This window comes from Acipenser ruthenus, chromosome 11 (genome assembly GCF_902713425.1).
Source record: "Acipenser ruthenus chromosome 11, fAciRut3.2 maternal haplotype, whole genome shotgun sequence".
In the NCBI taxonomy this organism is placed as follows: domain Eukaryota; kingdom Metazoa; phylum Chordata; class Actinopteri; order Acipenseriformes; family Acipenseridae; genus Acipenser; species Acipenser ruthenus.
Genome location: NC_081199.1, coordinates 17,797,458 through 17,813,089, shown reverse-complemented (window position 1 = coordinate 17,813,089; position 15,632 = coordinate 17,797,458).

Sequence of the window (15,632 nt, the reverse complement as noted above, 5' to 3'; positions counted from 1 at the left end):
GTATGTGGATTTATTATTAATTGACTTACTGTCCACATCGCATCCAAGATATGTAGAATATCTCTTTCATACATGTATAGGCCTAATCAATCTATATACCACGTCGCAACCAAAAATGTGTCACGTACTGGCGTGTTCAGAGAAGTGTTTCCCCCACGTCGATTTGCTTAAACTTATACAGTACATTACTAAGGCCCTACCTATTTCCAATTAACTCCAGTTGTGTATCGGTCCAGGTTCCTGATGTAACATCATTGAGAGAATCAACAGATGAGATAGATTTCTTATAGTTACTTCATCAAGTTTCACTAAAAGTTATCTCCCATGCAAAGTGTGCAAACTAAATATTTAACAGTTCAATTCTATGTGAATGTGTTACAATTAATTAATTTAGTTCCATGAAAGGAAAATGCAACTGGAATTATACTCAACGGTTCCTTGAAGCTTAGTCTTTTGGTCTGCTGGCTTGGCAACTCAATGTGTTGAAGTGTCCAGTACAAAAACTCTGCTCTCAGCAAACAAAGTCTTCAATCCAACATTGGATCAAACTTGGCAACAAAGTTTTCAATTCTCGATAGAATGAACAAACAGCTGCAACAAAGTCTTCAGTCCTTTGTATAGGATCCACAACAGTGCCCGTCCGCTTTGTCCTCTTCGCTGAATCTTTTAGCTACGCAGGTAGCAGGGCACAGTTTCTTTTAGATACTGTGGTTTTAGGTGTACAACAGACCCAGACTGGTTTGTCTGATAACAGTCACTGTAAGTTTTACAGCAGTCCTCCAGCCGGGCCTCAGTCTCCTTGCTTGTGGTCGTCGATTCACTTGCAGCTTGCTTCCTCTTCTTGGGTCCGTTTTCAGGCAGAGTCCCAGAGTTGCAGCTTTGCTTAGCAGAGTGACAGCACCTTGTTTAGCATTCGACGTGGAGCGCAAAATGTTTAGTTTTGCTTGGATATTTATAGTCTTTTTATAGTCTGCTGAGTAGCTACTTTCATGAGGTCATTTGTGTATCTTGCCTCTTTAAACTCCCAGTCCTTTGATGTTTTAATGTCCTTTTCCACTGGGACATCACTAGTTTGTCTTCCTTGCATCAAAACAATTGTTGTTGCACGTGTGAATTATCTGTACATAATTCAACTGTCCGTCCAGTCTAATCCAGTCCAGGCACCGGTCACCTAATCAGTAGGTTACATAGTTCAGTATGTCTGCAAGCCAGAGGCCCCCTTCTCAAGACACAGCAGTTTGCCCTTTTTCTCAAGACACACAGCTTCATTAATGAATCCAGGTACATTTCTAATACATGTTCATGTATTATCATATTCAGGGAATACGTCCCACAAAACTCAATGGAAGTGAGTGGACCTGAAGTTTTCTCTGATGCTAGGGGGAAACCTAAATTTGAAAACACAGATCTGTGAATGGTGATGTCCTGGGCAGGACGAGCATGAGGAGAAAGTCGTCCAGGAGATGCAGCAGGAAGGGAATGGGGTAGTTGTTTAGAAGAATCTAGCACTGGGCTTCTGACCAGAGTGTTAAAATCTTGGGGCTGCTCCTACAGCCGAAAGTCAGACGAACCGAAAAAAAGAATTTGGAATGCCACTGTACTCCGAAGAGTTGCCATAGAGCAGGATCTATGGGCATGATTTTGCATTTGAAATGTCAGCCTTGGACAACCATGGATTTCTCCCGGCGACTTTGATTAATGAAATTGCATGGTCAATTGTTGTAGTGAAAAATCTTCATGGGGAATTAAACTATTGATGCTGGGAGTAGAGGAGTTATGGGGAGCAGAAAGGTCAATTATCAGTCTCTATTTGCCAGAATATTTTTTTTATTGCAATGCCAATAGGGTTAATGCGAGATACGAGAAAAGGAGGAGATTCAAAGGGCCCATCATGAATTGATTTTCAAACTCTTTCTTTAGCAAAATGTCGACAGTGTCAGGGTCAGAGATGGCAGATTGGAGATTATTGCAATAGATGGAGGAGGTGGGAAAGGAAAAGAGACCAGTAGAAAACCCTTCAGTGAGACTGTTAATAAGATAAGAAACAAAAGAGGTGTCAAGGTGCTTGATTAACTCTGTGGCCAGGGCTTGAGTGTTGACAGGTGTAGAAAGAAATTTTAGCAGTCATTCTGGAACATTGGCAATGGAAGGTTTGGTTTTTATAGAGGGGGACAGACAGATCATGAGTGGGCTTCCCCACAGTGGCTGCAGATGTGGACGGAGTTGCAGAAAGAAAAGGAGCAGGCTTCTTTATTGAAATTATTACAAATCTGACAGCCACCAGATAAAGTAATATTACAGCCACGTCCGTCCTTAGACCTGGAAGGATTGAAAGAAATAGAAGGATTGCGAGGAAGGGACAGAAGGGAGGGGGGCGGAGGGGCAGTCAGGGAGCAGGAAATGGTGGGGTGAGAGGTGGAGTTACATATGGAGCATGCCAACAGCCGAAGACCTGTGAAAAAACGAGAAAATAAATCTTGATAAAGGCTCCCCAGTAAATCCTTTGGTTCCATTGCTGGAGACGAGCAGCGGCTTTGGCAGAAAAGGCTTTATGGTATTTGAAGAAGTGTGATCCTCCAAATCTAACAGAAATGTCTAGAATAATTGACATGTAATCATCCAGCTCACAGGGCCGGTCAGGATAGAATTCGCAGATAAACCAAATTAATATCTGCACCTGCTAGAATCTGGTGGTGCAGGGAAAGGGAGACAGGCTTGGGGTTGAAGATCAGAGAGTTTTCAGGAGGAGGCATGGCAACAGCATTTTTTAAAGAAAAACAAGTACTTAAGAACATAAGAAAGTTTACACACGAGAGAAGGCCATTCGGCCCATCTTGCTCATTTGGTTGTTAGTAGCTTATTGATCCCAGAATCTCATCAAGCAGCTTCTTGAAGGATCCCAGGGTGTCAGCTTCAACAACATTACTGGGGAGTTGGTTCCAGACCCTCACAAATCTCTGTGTAAAAAAGAGCCTCCTATTTTCTGTTCTGAATGCCCCTTTATCTAATCTCCATTTGTGACCCCTGGTCCTTCTTTCTTTTTTCAGATCAAAAAAGTCCCCTAGGTCGACATTGTCTATACCTTTTAGGATTTTAAATGCTTGAATCGGATCACCACGTAGTCTTCTTTGTTCAAGACTGAATAGATTCAATTATTTTAGCCTGTCTGCATATGACATGCCTTTTAAACCCGGGATAATTCGGGTTGCTCTTCTGTGCACTCTTTCTAGAGCAGCACTATCCTTTTTGTAACGAGGTGACCAGAACTGAACACAATATTCTGGATGAGGATAGGAAGTAAATGGTGGTTATTGAGAAACTGGACAGCTGGGGGAAACTGGGGAGCTCCAACTGCTGAGGGAGGGTAAGAGGAGGGTGCAGTTATGGGGGCCTACTGGACGCCCATAGCTGTGGGGAAAGAAGAGGAAAAGAGAGTTGGGCCCAGATGAGATGGGAGTGAGGAGCCTGCTGTGTGGGCTTGCTGGGAACCCGTCATAGAAAGAAGAAAAGCAGGGGCCTGTTGCAAACCTGTTAAGGAGAAAGGAGCAGTAGCTGGCTGGATGCCTGCGTAAGCCGGTGATGGGCATGCTGGGATAGAGGAAAGATTGGACAGAAAGGCGGGGGCCGGCTGGACACCCATGACAGACAAAGAATAGAAAGGGGATGTGGTCAGCCGCTTCTGACTAAAAAAGTCTCAGTACTCACTTGCCCAGGAGCTGCTGTGTGAGCTTTTGATAGACGGCTGCTGTGGTGGCTCCACCCGCTGGGTCTTCGGGAAGTGGATGCGGGGCTTTGAGAGGCTGATTCAGAGGGTGCGGAGGGGACTGGAAAGTGACGATCTGAGGTTTCGTCATAAAGTCTGGGACAAGGGGAAACCTGAAGAGTAGATAGATACATGTTAAACAGTTGTTCCTTACGTGCTGTTGATCTGAATGGAATGTTCTGATTACGGAGAAACTGTTGAAGCTTTTGGATTGTCCAGTTTTTTATGTCTGAAGCTGGAGCCGATCTAATATACAGATAGGAGCTACGGCGAATAGGAGAGTGACCGGAATGTTGTGCTGATCTGTAGCTGCGACGGCGAGCAAGCAAGGGATCCATGAAGGAGATGGAGAGGTGGACATCTGGGCTGAAAAGGCTGGAGTTGGAAAAACTATAGATCACAGTTTCCTTTGAGTAGATAGATCTGACACGGGAGGAACTAGATGAACTGAAGGAAGGGATTTATGCTCCGGGGAAAAAACGAGCAAACAATTCATCGTCCAACGAAATGCAGTAATCCAGAATGATATCCATGACTGTGCGAGAATGAAAGAATCGAAACGCATACGAGGGGTAAGTGGAGAGGTGTGACAGAGATCGAAGATTCTTGGTATTAGATCTCCCTCCCAACCTGTGAGGGCATTGTATAAAAGGAACAGAGTACCCTTAACAAAATGGCATGAAAATTTATTGCTTACGGTAGGTGGAAGTCGGTCATTTAGGAAGGGGACGGCGCTACGGTACCCAAACGCAATGACTCGGACGGTAAACGGTGTGGCATCCGAGGATTGGAGGAGCGGATGCGCTTGTTAATCTAGAGGTCATGAGCGAGGGTATAAATAGGGGGGCGTAGTGTAAGTGATCTGTTCCTTGGTAAATGGTTAGTGTTTTAAACCTACAAGGAGTCTGTGTTTTAGCCGCAGACACAAACCTGGAGTTCCATGTCTTTACTAACTGCAGATCTTGAACTAGTCTTTTGTGAAGTACTCTCCATACTCATATCCGTTTCCGTTCCTAAGTCGTTAACCGTGTTGTCCAACGTTGAGTCATCTTCCGCCCCCGCTCTCGCAGACTCTAGGGGTATTTTTCTCTTTAATCTCTTAGAAGCCTTGGGCGGGTGTCTCCAGCATCCTGTAAACACAGAGCTGGATACCGCCGACAAGGGTAGCTAACCCTTGCCAGCCACAATGGGGTCTCTTTGTCAGCTGTCTCTCCAGGCTGTCACGAGGTCTTTCCTTGGTTGCCAGCTGCACTATTCACAGCAGTCACTGCACGTATCCAGATCTTCATGATTTCCATTACATGAAAGTTGATGTTAAAACTTCATGCTGATTTGAACTCAGCTCTCGCCAACATAAGCAGCAACTAAGCACCAACTAAGTAGCTTTACAGTAAACTAATGTGATCCATGTGTCTCCATCCATTTGTGCTTCCTTCCATATGATGATATCCTTCTGTCTGGTGTTGATGGCTGAAGTGTAATGCTGGCTTCAGGGATCAGCTTATTTTGCCTCCCTAGCGCATCAGCACACACAACGGCTGCAATGCTGGCTCCGGGGATCAACCACAGTGCGGTCTCCCCAGCGCATCAGCATGACAACCATCTGGATTGAGCTAAGTAGGGTACATCTCTGGGGTCTTCAAGTGGCCACCTTCCATCCTCGGTGTTTCGTCGACTAGCCCACAACACCTCAAGAGGGCTTGACGGTTATTCTGGTGTCCCAGAATCACCCCCCTCCGCCCCCCACTCAACTCAGCCCAGCTTACTTACCTGTACATCAGTGTTTCTTTCTTTCTATTGTGCTTGAGATCCCAAGCCAGAATCTTTCCGTCTCAACCACAGCCAGTTGCTGCTCCTCTCTGCTGCTTCAGATAAGTTCTTCACTGTGCGATGCAACTCTTGGCCACTGAATCCAACATCTTTGAGAAACCGGGTTGTAGAGTGTGCCACAAATCCTCGACAACCCACTTCCACTGGGTAAACCCGGACTCTCCATCCTCGCTGTTCTGCTTCAGTGGCTAGTTGAGCATACCGCAGTTTCTTCCTCTCATACGCCTCATCTACAGCATCCTCCCATGGCACTGTTAACTCTACCAGGTGAACAAGGCGTGCTGATCCAGACCACAAGACAATATCTGGTCGAAGGTTAGTGGTGGCAATCTCAGGTGGAAAAATAAGCCGTTGACCAACATCTGCCAGCATTTTCCAGTCTCTAGCAGCTTCCAGTTGTCCTGGGCGAGAATTTTAACACCTTTTCTTGGTGGTTGCTCTCCTGGATGGAGGAATGTTGTTTTTTGTGTGTAATGTTTTGATGGAAATCATTGTCTATCTGTTTTGTATCCACTCTGCACTGCACGCACCTGTATTCTCTCACCACTTTGCCACAAGAGGGTATTTCTAATGCTTGCAGGTATTAATTGCTGACGTGTAAATTGAATGATTCAATTGGTGTCGTGGAGACTGGTGCATGCCCCTCTTCCCAAACTTTAATTATAAATTTAATTTAGTTTCGCTCAAGACAGGCAGCTACAGTTGGGACTGATTTTGAAACAACAAAATAATATGTATAAAATACATTAACAAAACAGTTTACTCTTGATCTCTGCATCATCATCCTGAATTTGTTCACAGGCGCATATTCTCAGTAACTTTTAGAAGCAACAATACAGATTACGTTCTTAACAGCAAAGTTATTATCGTTAACGAAAACTAAAACTGAAACGGACAAAAACGGAACATAAATTATTCCGTTAACGGTAATAAAAACTGAAACGAAAATGAGCTCAAAAACGAAAATAAAACTTAAATAGAAAAGTTTGAAACTAAAACGCAATAGAAATAATAATAATTCAGATTTTTTTTCCCGTTTCAGTTGCAAGCTAGCTGTAATATAATGTTCTCTATTTTCATCTTAAAAGTAAAGCCTGTTTCTCATTGGGTTATTTTTTTGCATCAGTGAACACAATTAAATGCGATTGGCTGTTGTATTAGACACACTTCCTTAGCAAGTAAACGGTTGTGTTTTGAGTAAGGAATTCAGTTACACGCGGTAGCTACAGAAATAATAATAATAAAAAAAAAACGTTCTTAGCATTTCATTTTAATATGAGTGTGCATACACCAACAACACATGCTGGACGAAAGCGTGAAAGCTCTGTTTGGGACTACTTTAAATATAATAGTATCGAAGATACGAGCAAATGTCTTGTTTTAATGCTCTGTGAAGGAGACAATACCAAACAGTAGGCCTACTATATGTGGAGTGGAGCTTAAAGGAAAGAATTCCACCAACCTAAAAACACATCTTAACAGCTGTCACAAAGAGGTGTTCGAAGAAGTGACAAAAAGGGACACAAACAGAAAGCAGGCTCAAATCGGAAAAAGAAAATCTGTTCAGAGTACCTCTGTTTCATCTGGATCACAACAGACACTCGCATCATGCTTTAAAAGAGCAGAGGTGTGGGGAATTGGGTCAGTTGAATACTCAAAACGGGAAGATGCGTTGGTCAGTTTGTTTGTCGAGACTGGCCTGCCAACTAGATTATGCGAACAACCAGCCTTTAAAAAGTTCTGTGGGGTACTCGACCCGAAGTTCAAGGTCCCAGGTTTTGGCAGAGTTACCAGTCAGCTTGTGCAAAGAATGGACAGTGCAACGACACTTGTAAAACAGATGCTGCAAACAACTCGCAAAGTAACCCTATGTATTGATGGATGGAGCAAGAAAGGTCTGACAGCCTCCTACATGGGAATTTCTGCCTGCTTCTACAATCCATCTGCAAAAGAAGCTCAACATGTTTTTATCAACCTACATCGAATTTCTCACCCACATACAGGAGAGGTGATTGCTAAATGTATTGAACACACACTCACTACCTGGGACATTACAGAGGAAAAGGTACTACTGATCGTCACAGATAATGGCGCCAACATTGTGAAAGCCATTAAGATACTGGCGCAAAGTGGCAAGGTTTGTGAGGCTACTGAAAAAGCAGTGGAATATGCTGAAAATTCTGAAGACGAGCCTGATGACAGCGATGCAAGCAGCGCGGATCAAGGCTCTGATACCGGTAAATAATATTTGTAATCAAGTGTGTTTTTAACTGAAATTTGTTTTACATCGATGTGCCCATAATTAATAACTTTGACCGATTAAACATAAACATTACTGTGATTTTTGCTATGGTTCCTATTAGCTAGATACAAATCCTTATATATGCGTTTTTGTTTTTAACTCCACTTCCTCCCCAAGTGTGACATTTAAAACGATCTCCACAACCTATTCAAAAACTACTGCCTGGTCTTTGATTGTAATTTAAACCTCACTGATTGTGATTATGTTTAATTTCGTACAGACAGATTTTTTAAATTATACATTAACATTGTTTGTTTATGGCCGTGTTATCTCTGTGGTGCCGGGGCTATGTGTATTGCTCAGAGCCCCGAAAATTGTTTTCTTCCCTTTTACAATCTATATATTTGTTTCTAACAAACTGAGTGTCGTCTTAAAGCCCTTTTGGGCAGGTTAAATTGCTGATAATTTCTAGAGTTCTACATATATATTTTAAAATCACTGTGACAAAAAAAAAAAAAACATGTATTGTATAGTATTTTTTTAATACTTTGTAATTACTTCCCAAGTAGATTTTTAATTTAGCAGTGTTCAATTCACCTGTATTTTTACAGGTATGAATTCAGCTGAAGAAGACTTATTTCAAGATGCTGATCTATCTAAGTACATAAGGATGCCATGTCTGGCACATACCCTGCAGCTCACTCTGAAGGATGCCTTCAAACATCCCAGTACTGTAAATGTAATTAGCAGAGCTAGAAGCCTGGTGAATACTGTACGTAAATCTTCAGTGGCCACTGAAAAAATGATTTCTAAGTGTGGCAAAACACTAATTAAAGACTGTGTGACACGTTGGAATAGTACTCTGAACATGATGAAGAGACTTCTGGAGACCAAGATTGTTTTGAACCAAGTTCTTGATGAGCTTGGCATCGACACCTTGCTCACCAGTGATTGGTTCAAACTGGAGCAACTTGTGAAGTTGTTTGAACCATTTGCAGTACATACAGATCAGCTCCAGACTGATAGCCAGTCTCTGTCTGAAGTTGTGCCCTGCCTGTTGAATCTAGAAGCACACTTACAGTCATCAGTCATCTCAAAACCACTTGATCAGATTATGCTGAAGTCACTTCGTGAACGCTTTGCTTGTTTACTGAACCCTCAAGCAGCAGATTTTGATGCCACACCTGCAGCAGCTTGCCTGATGGACCCAACTGTTGCCTTTGCACTTTTCACAACAGAGATGGAAAGCCTCATAAAAGCAGCCAGGTCTTGTGTCCTTCAGCATGCTGCACACTACAGCAGTCCTTCAGTGTCACAACAACAAAAGTCCAGTGTCAACCCCCAATGCCCTACCAGTGCTAGTGCTGAAGGAACTGTTTTAAAGAGGTTCAAGTTTTTGGCTTCCAAGATTGGGGCAGAACTCCAACATCTGGCAATACCACTGGCAATGCAGGAAGTGCACATACTGAACTTTCCACATATATCTCCGAACTGAAGCAAGGCAAAGTATGCTGTGAGACTGAGACTCCTTTGAAATTTTGGCAAAATAGGGAGATTGTGTATCCAAGGCTTGCACCAGTTGCTGAAGATTTTCTTGCAGCCCCTGCATCCCAAGCATTTGTAGAGAGGATTTTCTCTGTGTGTGGACAGCTATCATCTGGACGAAGGAATCGGATGGATACATCTCTGGAACAAAGAGTGTTTCTGAAGATGAATCAGAAACTGTTGCTTTCTAACAGCACTAACAACTAGGGACAATATTTTGGAGCACTTCACTTAATACCTGTACAGGGCCCATGATTGGTTTAGAGTGAAAACTGAAACTGAAACAGAAATTATCACAAAACGAAAATTGAAATAGAAATGATCGTTAAAACGAAAATTGAAATAGAAATGGTTAAGAACATCCGTATCAAAACTGAAACTGCAACTGAAATTGAGGGAAAGAAAAAAATAGAATTGAAATAGAAACTTAAATAAAAGTTGGGCCGGATGAGATCCTCCCAATAGTACTCAAAGAAATGAAAGAAGTTATTTACAAGCCGCTAACCAAGATCATGCAACAGTCTCTTGACACAGGGGTTGTACCGACAGACTGGAAAATAGCAAACGTAATACCGATCCACAAAAAGGGAGACAAAACTGAACCAGGTAACTACAGACCAATAAGCCTGACTTCTATTATATGTAAACTTATGGAAACTATAATAAGATCCAAAATGGAAAATTACCTATATGGTAACAATATCCTGGGTGACAGCCAGCATGGTTTTAGGAAAGGGAGATCATGTCTAACTAACCTACTTGACTTTTTTGAGGATGCAACATTGAAAATGGACAACTGCAAAGCATACGACATGGTCTATTTAGATTTCCAGAAAGCTTTTGACAAAGTCCCGCATAAAAGATTAATTCTCAAACTGAACGCAGTAGGGATTCAAGGAAATGCATGCACATGGATTAGGGAGTGGTTAACAGGTAGAAAACAGAAAGTACTGATTAGAGGAGAAACCTCGAAATGGAGTGAGGTAACCAGTGGTGTACCACAGGGATCAGTATTAGGTCCTCTGCTATTCCTAATCTACATTAATGATTTAAACTCTGATATAGTAAGCAAACTCGTTAAATTTGCAGACGACACAAAAATAGGAGGAGTGGCAGACACTGTTGAAGCAGCAAAGGTCATTCAAAATGATCTAGACCGCATTCAAAATTGGGCAGACACATGGCAAATGAAATTTAATAGAGAAAAGTGTAAAGTATTGCATGCGGGCAATAAAAATGTTCATTATAAATATCATATGGGAGATAGTGAAATTGAAGAAGGGAACTATGAAAAAGACCTAGGAGTTTATGTTGACTCAGAAATGTCTTCATCTAGACAATGTGGGGAAGCTATAAAAAAGGCTAACAAGATGCTTGGATATATTGTGAGAAGTGTTGAATTTAAATCAAGGGAAGTAATGTTAAAACTCTACAATGCATTAGTAAGACCTCACCTAGAATATTGTGTTCAGTTCTGGTCACCTCGTTACAAAAAGGATATTGCTGCTCTAGAAAGAGTGCAAAGAAGAGCAACCAGAATTATCCCGGGTTTAAAAGGCATGTCGTATGCAGACAGGCTAAAAGAATTGAATCTATTCAGTCTTGAACAAAGAAGACTACGCGGCGATCTGATTCAAACATTCAAAATCCTAAAAGGTATAGACAATGTCAACCCGGGGGACTTCTTTGACTTGAAAAAAGAAAAAAGGACCAGGGGTCATAAATGGAGATTAGATAAAGGGGCATTCAGAACAGAAAATAGGAGGCACTTTTTTACACAGAGAATTGTGAGGGTCTGGAACCAACTCCCCAGTAATGTTGTTGAAGCTGACACCCTGGGATCCTTCAAGAAGCTGCTTGATGAGATTCTGGGATCAATAAGCTACTAACAACCAAACGAGCAAGATGGGCTGAATGGCCTCCTCTCGTTTGTAAACTTTCTTATGTTCTTTCTTATGTTCTTTAACTGAAATAACACTGCTTAACAGTAAGTTAATATATACAAGACACATTTTTAACTTCATGGAATATTCAATTTCATTAAAGTATCAGTTAACGTGGGGTCCCAATCGATGAATAATTATATTATTATTGTTACAAGCCTATTAGATTTGATTGGTAAATGTGATGGATTAGCTACTACTAGAGATCTGCTCGGGCCTGATTTTTAAGCCTGACCCGAAACCAGCCAGAGCAAGCACATCATTTTTTCAACCCTACCAGACCTGACTCAATTCGGAGATCTCAAATTCTTAAAACTGCGATGCGTGAGATGATCTAAATACTAAATAACTGACATCATAGTTAATATAAACTGCCCACACCCTAATAAACAACGATTTGCCAGCAAACATGATTGTCAGTAAATAAAACGCACACAACCAATAAATAAATAAACTGGTAAGGTTTTAACATTGTGTAATACACAACCAACTGCACTTATCATCCTTTCAGCGCCTTTCTATTTACCAAACCAAAAAAGCAACATATCACACTCGCACACTGTTGTCTATCCATCGCATCGGACACATGAAGAGAAACGTAGCAAGTACACACCAATGTGTACATCAAAATGTCCATGTACGACTATAACTAGTCTAGAGGCAATAGGCATTGTATTATTTTAATTTCAAATTGTATTGCAAACATGTTGCCGTCTCCTCGAGTTTCAAGATAGCGAGGTCATTTGTGTTGTAGAGATTTTATGTTTTTATGTATTAGAAAAATGAATACAATTTTATTAATGTATTTATTATTTAAAAGTCCCCTAGAACTGCTTAACTTTGCAACAGTGTCTTACCCACCTAACTTTTCTTCTTTTCTTTGTGCTCGTTGCTGTCAACATGCAGTCTGAATTAAAAAGCAATTTTTCGCGATTGCTGTCCTTTTCTAATCAGTCTCTCCTGAGGAGATCAGTAGGCGGGCACTGCATGTCTTGAAATGCATTTGATTGGTTATTGCTAGGTAGTAAATATAGGAGGCTGTGTGGTCCAGTGGTTAAAGAAAGGGGCTTGTAACCAGGAGGTCCCCAGTTCAAATCCCACCTTAACCACTGATTCATTGTGTGACCCTGAGCAAGTCACTTAACCTCCTTGTGCTCCGTCTTTCAGGTGAGACGTAGTTGTAAGTGACTCTGCAGCTGATGCATAGTTCACACACCCTAGTCTCTGTAAGTCGCCTTGGATAAAGGCGTCTGCTAAATAAACAAATAATAACAATAATAGTAAATTGCTTCTCTTAACCAATAGGATTTCAGTGCCATGCAAACTGATATATTTAGAGCTGGTGATTGACACCTCCGCAGCAGTGTACTTTCTCAGTGTCCTGAAGCTAGATGAGTGCTGTGCACTTGCAGCTGAAGCATGTTCGTGTGTAAAATGTGATGACAATTGGTAACACTACATAACCCGACCCGACCCAGAACATGTTTGTATTAAAACTACACCCGACCCTGACTTAGAGTTGAATTGTTGATGCATAACATCCATATATTGTAACTCCTGAATGTGTCTAAGACTTTTGCACAGCAGTGTATATGTTGCAAATGTAGTTTCTGGAGCGGCACATGGAAATGGGCAGTGCTCCATCGTACACATGAATGAATGAAAAAAAAAAAATGATTGTCAAGTGTTATTTGAATAAAAAATAGTTACACATTTTCAATAATTATCTAAAAGCATAGCAACACTTTGCAGTGAAACGCCATTCTAAAGGAGGCTACATTGTATTACTTTATTTTCCTGTTTTAAATAAATTGCAGTATTGTATACTTTCCAATCCTCATTTAGATTTTAATATTAATATGTATGTTAAAGAAAATACAGGTTCAACCTGCAAATTACTGTAGGGTTTAATAAATATACTGCTGGATGAGAGCAAGAAAATAATAAATAAAAACTAGTTTTAATATCAAAACTTTAATCCTCCATTTATTTTATGGTATTATTGTACAGGTTTCATTAATTCATTAATTAATTTACATTCCTTATTTAAATGACAGGTCAGGTTGAAACAAAGTGCTGCTGTGAAATGGATCGAAGTGCCTGAGTGTTTTTGTAAATTCAAAGTAGAAAAATGTTACTATTAAGGTATTTAAAAAAACATATATGAAATAAAAACTAATGATACATATCAAATAAGTAATGCATTTCTAACAACATATTTTGAAAACATAACTCTATTCTGCAACAGAGTTGGTTCCAGACACCCACAATTCTCTATGTAAAAAGTACCCACTATGTTGTTCTTTAAATCTCCATTTGTGACCCCTGGTCCTTGTTTCTTTTTTTCAGGTCGAAAAGGTCCTCTGGGTCGACATTGTCAATACCTTTTAGAATTTTGAATGCTTGAATCAGATCGCTGCATAGTCTTCTTTGTTCAAGACTGAATAGATTGAATTATTTAAGCATGTCTGCATATGATATGCCTTTTAAACCCAGAATAATTCTGGTCGCCCTTCTTTGCACTGTTTCTAAAGCAATATCCTTTTTGTAGCGAGGTGACCAGAACTGAACACAATATTCTAGATGAGGTCACGTTAACCACTCCCTAATCCATGTGTATGCATTTCCTTGAATCTCTACTGCGTTCAGTTTAAGAGTTAACCCTATGCAGTCCTATGTCGGACCAGGTCCGACATTACAGTTTTCCCTTTCCGGTCCAATGACACAGGTCTCTTGTCGTTTTTTCTCCGGAAAAAGCAGAGAAAACCATTCAATGGCCGAGTGAGACTGATAGGAGCCAAGAGAAGCTGGAAAAAAAGAGGGGGCAGATCTGAGCAATACACATAGCCCCGGCACCACAGAGATAACACGGCCATAAACAAACAAGCTAGCTGCTTCTGCATCCAGCACTCAAAGAATGTCACAGACATTTGCAGAGCTTCTTGAGATGTTATAGTAATAAAATAATAACTTGGATCGCATTATTGAGGAGTTTGGTGATTAAACGAGTCATCAGGAGATGATTTATCAGTATGCACAACTATGAAGAGGTATGTTAAAAATACAGCAAACAAGGGGTGGGGCGGGGCTGGAGATGCAGTACTGAGTGTCCTGTTGATGCAGTGTCTATTAAACCTGTTTTACTGTGAAAAAAATACTTTTTAACAGCGCGTCTAAAATAAACTGTGCGTGTGAAAATAAATTAGACCTGACACGTCTGAAACACACTGAATAAATTACTATACCAGAATCTAAATCATTAATGTAGATTAGGAATAGCAGAGGACCTAATACTGATCCCTGTGGTACACCACTGGTTACCTCACTCCATTTTGAGGTTTCGCCTCTAATCAATACTTTCTGTTTTCTACATGTTAACCACTCCCTAATCCATGTGCATGCATTTCCTTGAATCCCTACTGCGTTCAGTTTGAGAATTAATCTTTTATGCGGGACTTTGTCAAAAGCTTTCTGGAAATCTAAATAAACCATGTCGTATGCTTTGCAATGATCCATTGTCAATGTTGCATCCTCAAAAAAGTCAAGCAGGTTAGTTAAATACAATCTCCCTTTCTTAAAAACATGCTGACTGTCTCCCAGGATATTGTTAACCATATAGGTAATTTTCCATTTTAGATCTTATTATACTTTCTATAAGTTTACATATAATCAGGCTTATTGGTCCTTAGTTACCTGGTTCGGTTCTGTCTCCCTTTTCGTGGATTGGTATTACGTTTGCAATTTTCCAGTCTGTCGGTACAACCCCTGTGTCAAGAGACTGTTGCATGATCTTGGTTAGCGGTTTGTAAATAACTTCTTTCATTTCTTTGAGTACTATTGGGAGGATCTCATCCGGCCCAGGGGATTTGTTTAAGAGCTCCTAGTCCCTTTAACACTTCTGCCTCTGTTATGCTAAAGTTATTTAAAATTGGATAGGAACAGGTCGACATGTGGGGCATGTTATCTGTGTCCTCCTTTGTAAAAACCTGTGAAAAGTAATCATTTAATATATTTGCTATTTTAATATACAGCCTCATGACCTCGGTCCGACAAGACGGAGGAACCAATAATTGTGTTATAGTGTGTCCTGTGCCAGTGGCTTGGTTTACCCTATACTGTATAAGCAATGAAAGGCAGATGACAAGAGTCCAAAGTGCAAGTAGGTTTAACTATAATCCTGCTCTGGTGACTGTAAATAATAATTCCAGGCAATACACAACAATGTGTATTGCACTGGCTTAAATAAAGGGTTTGCAGTCCCAAATATTAGACACAGTCAATAACGCACACAATATACAAACACGGTCAC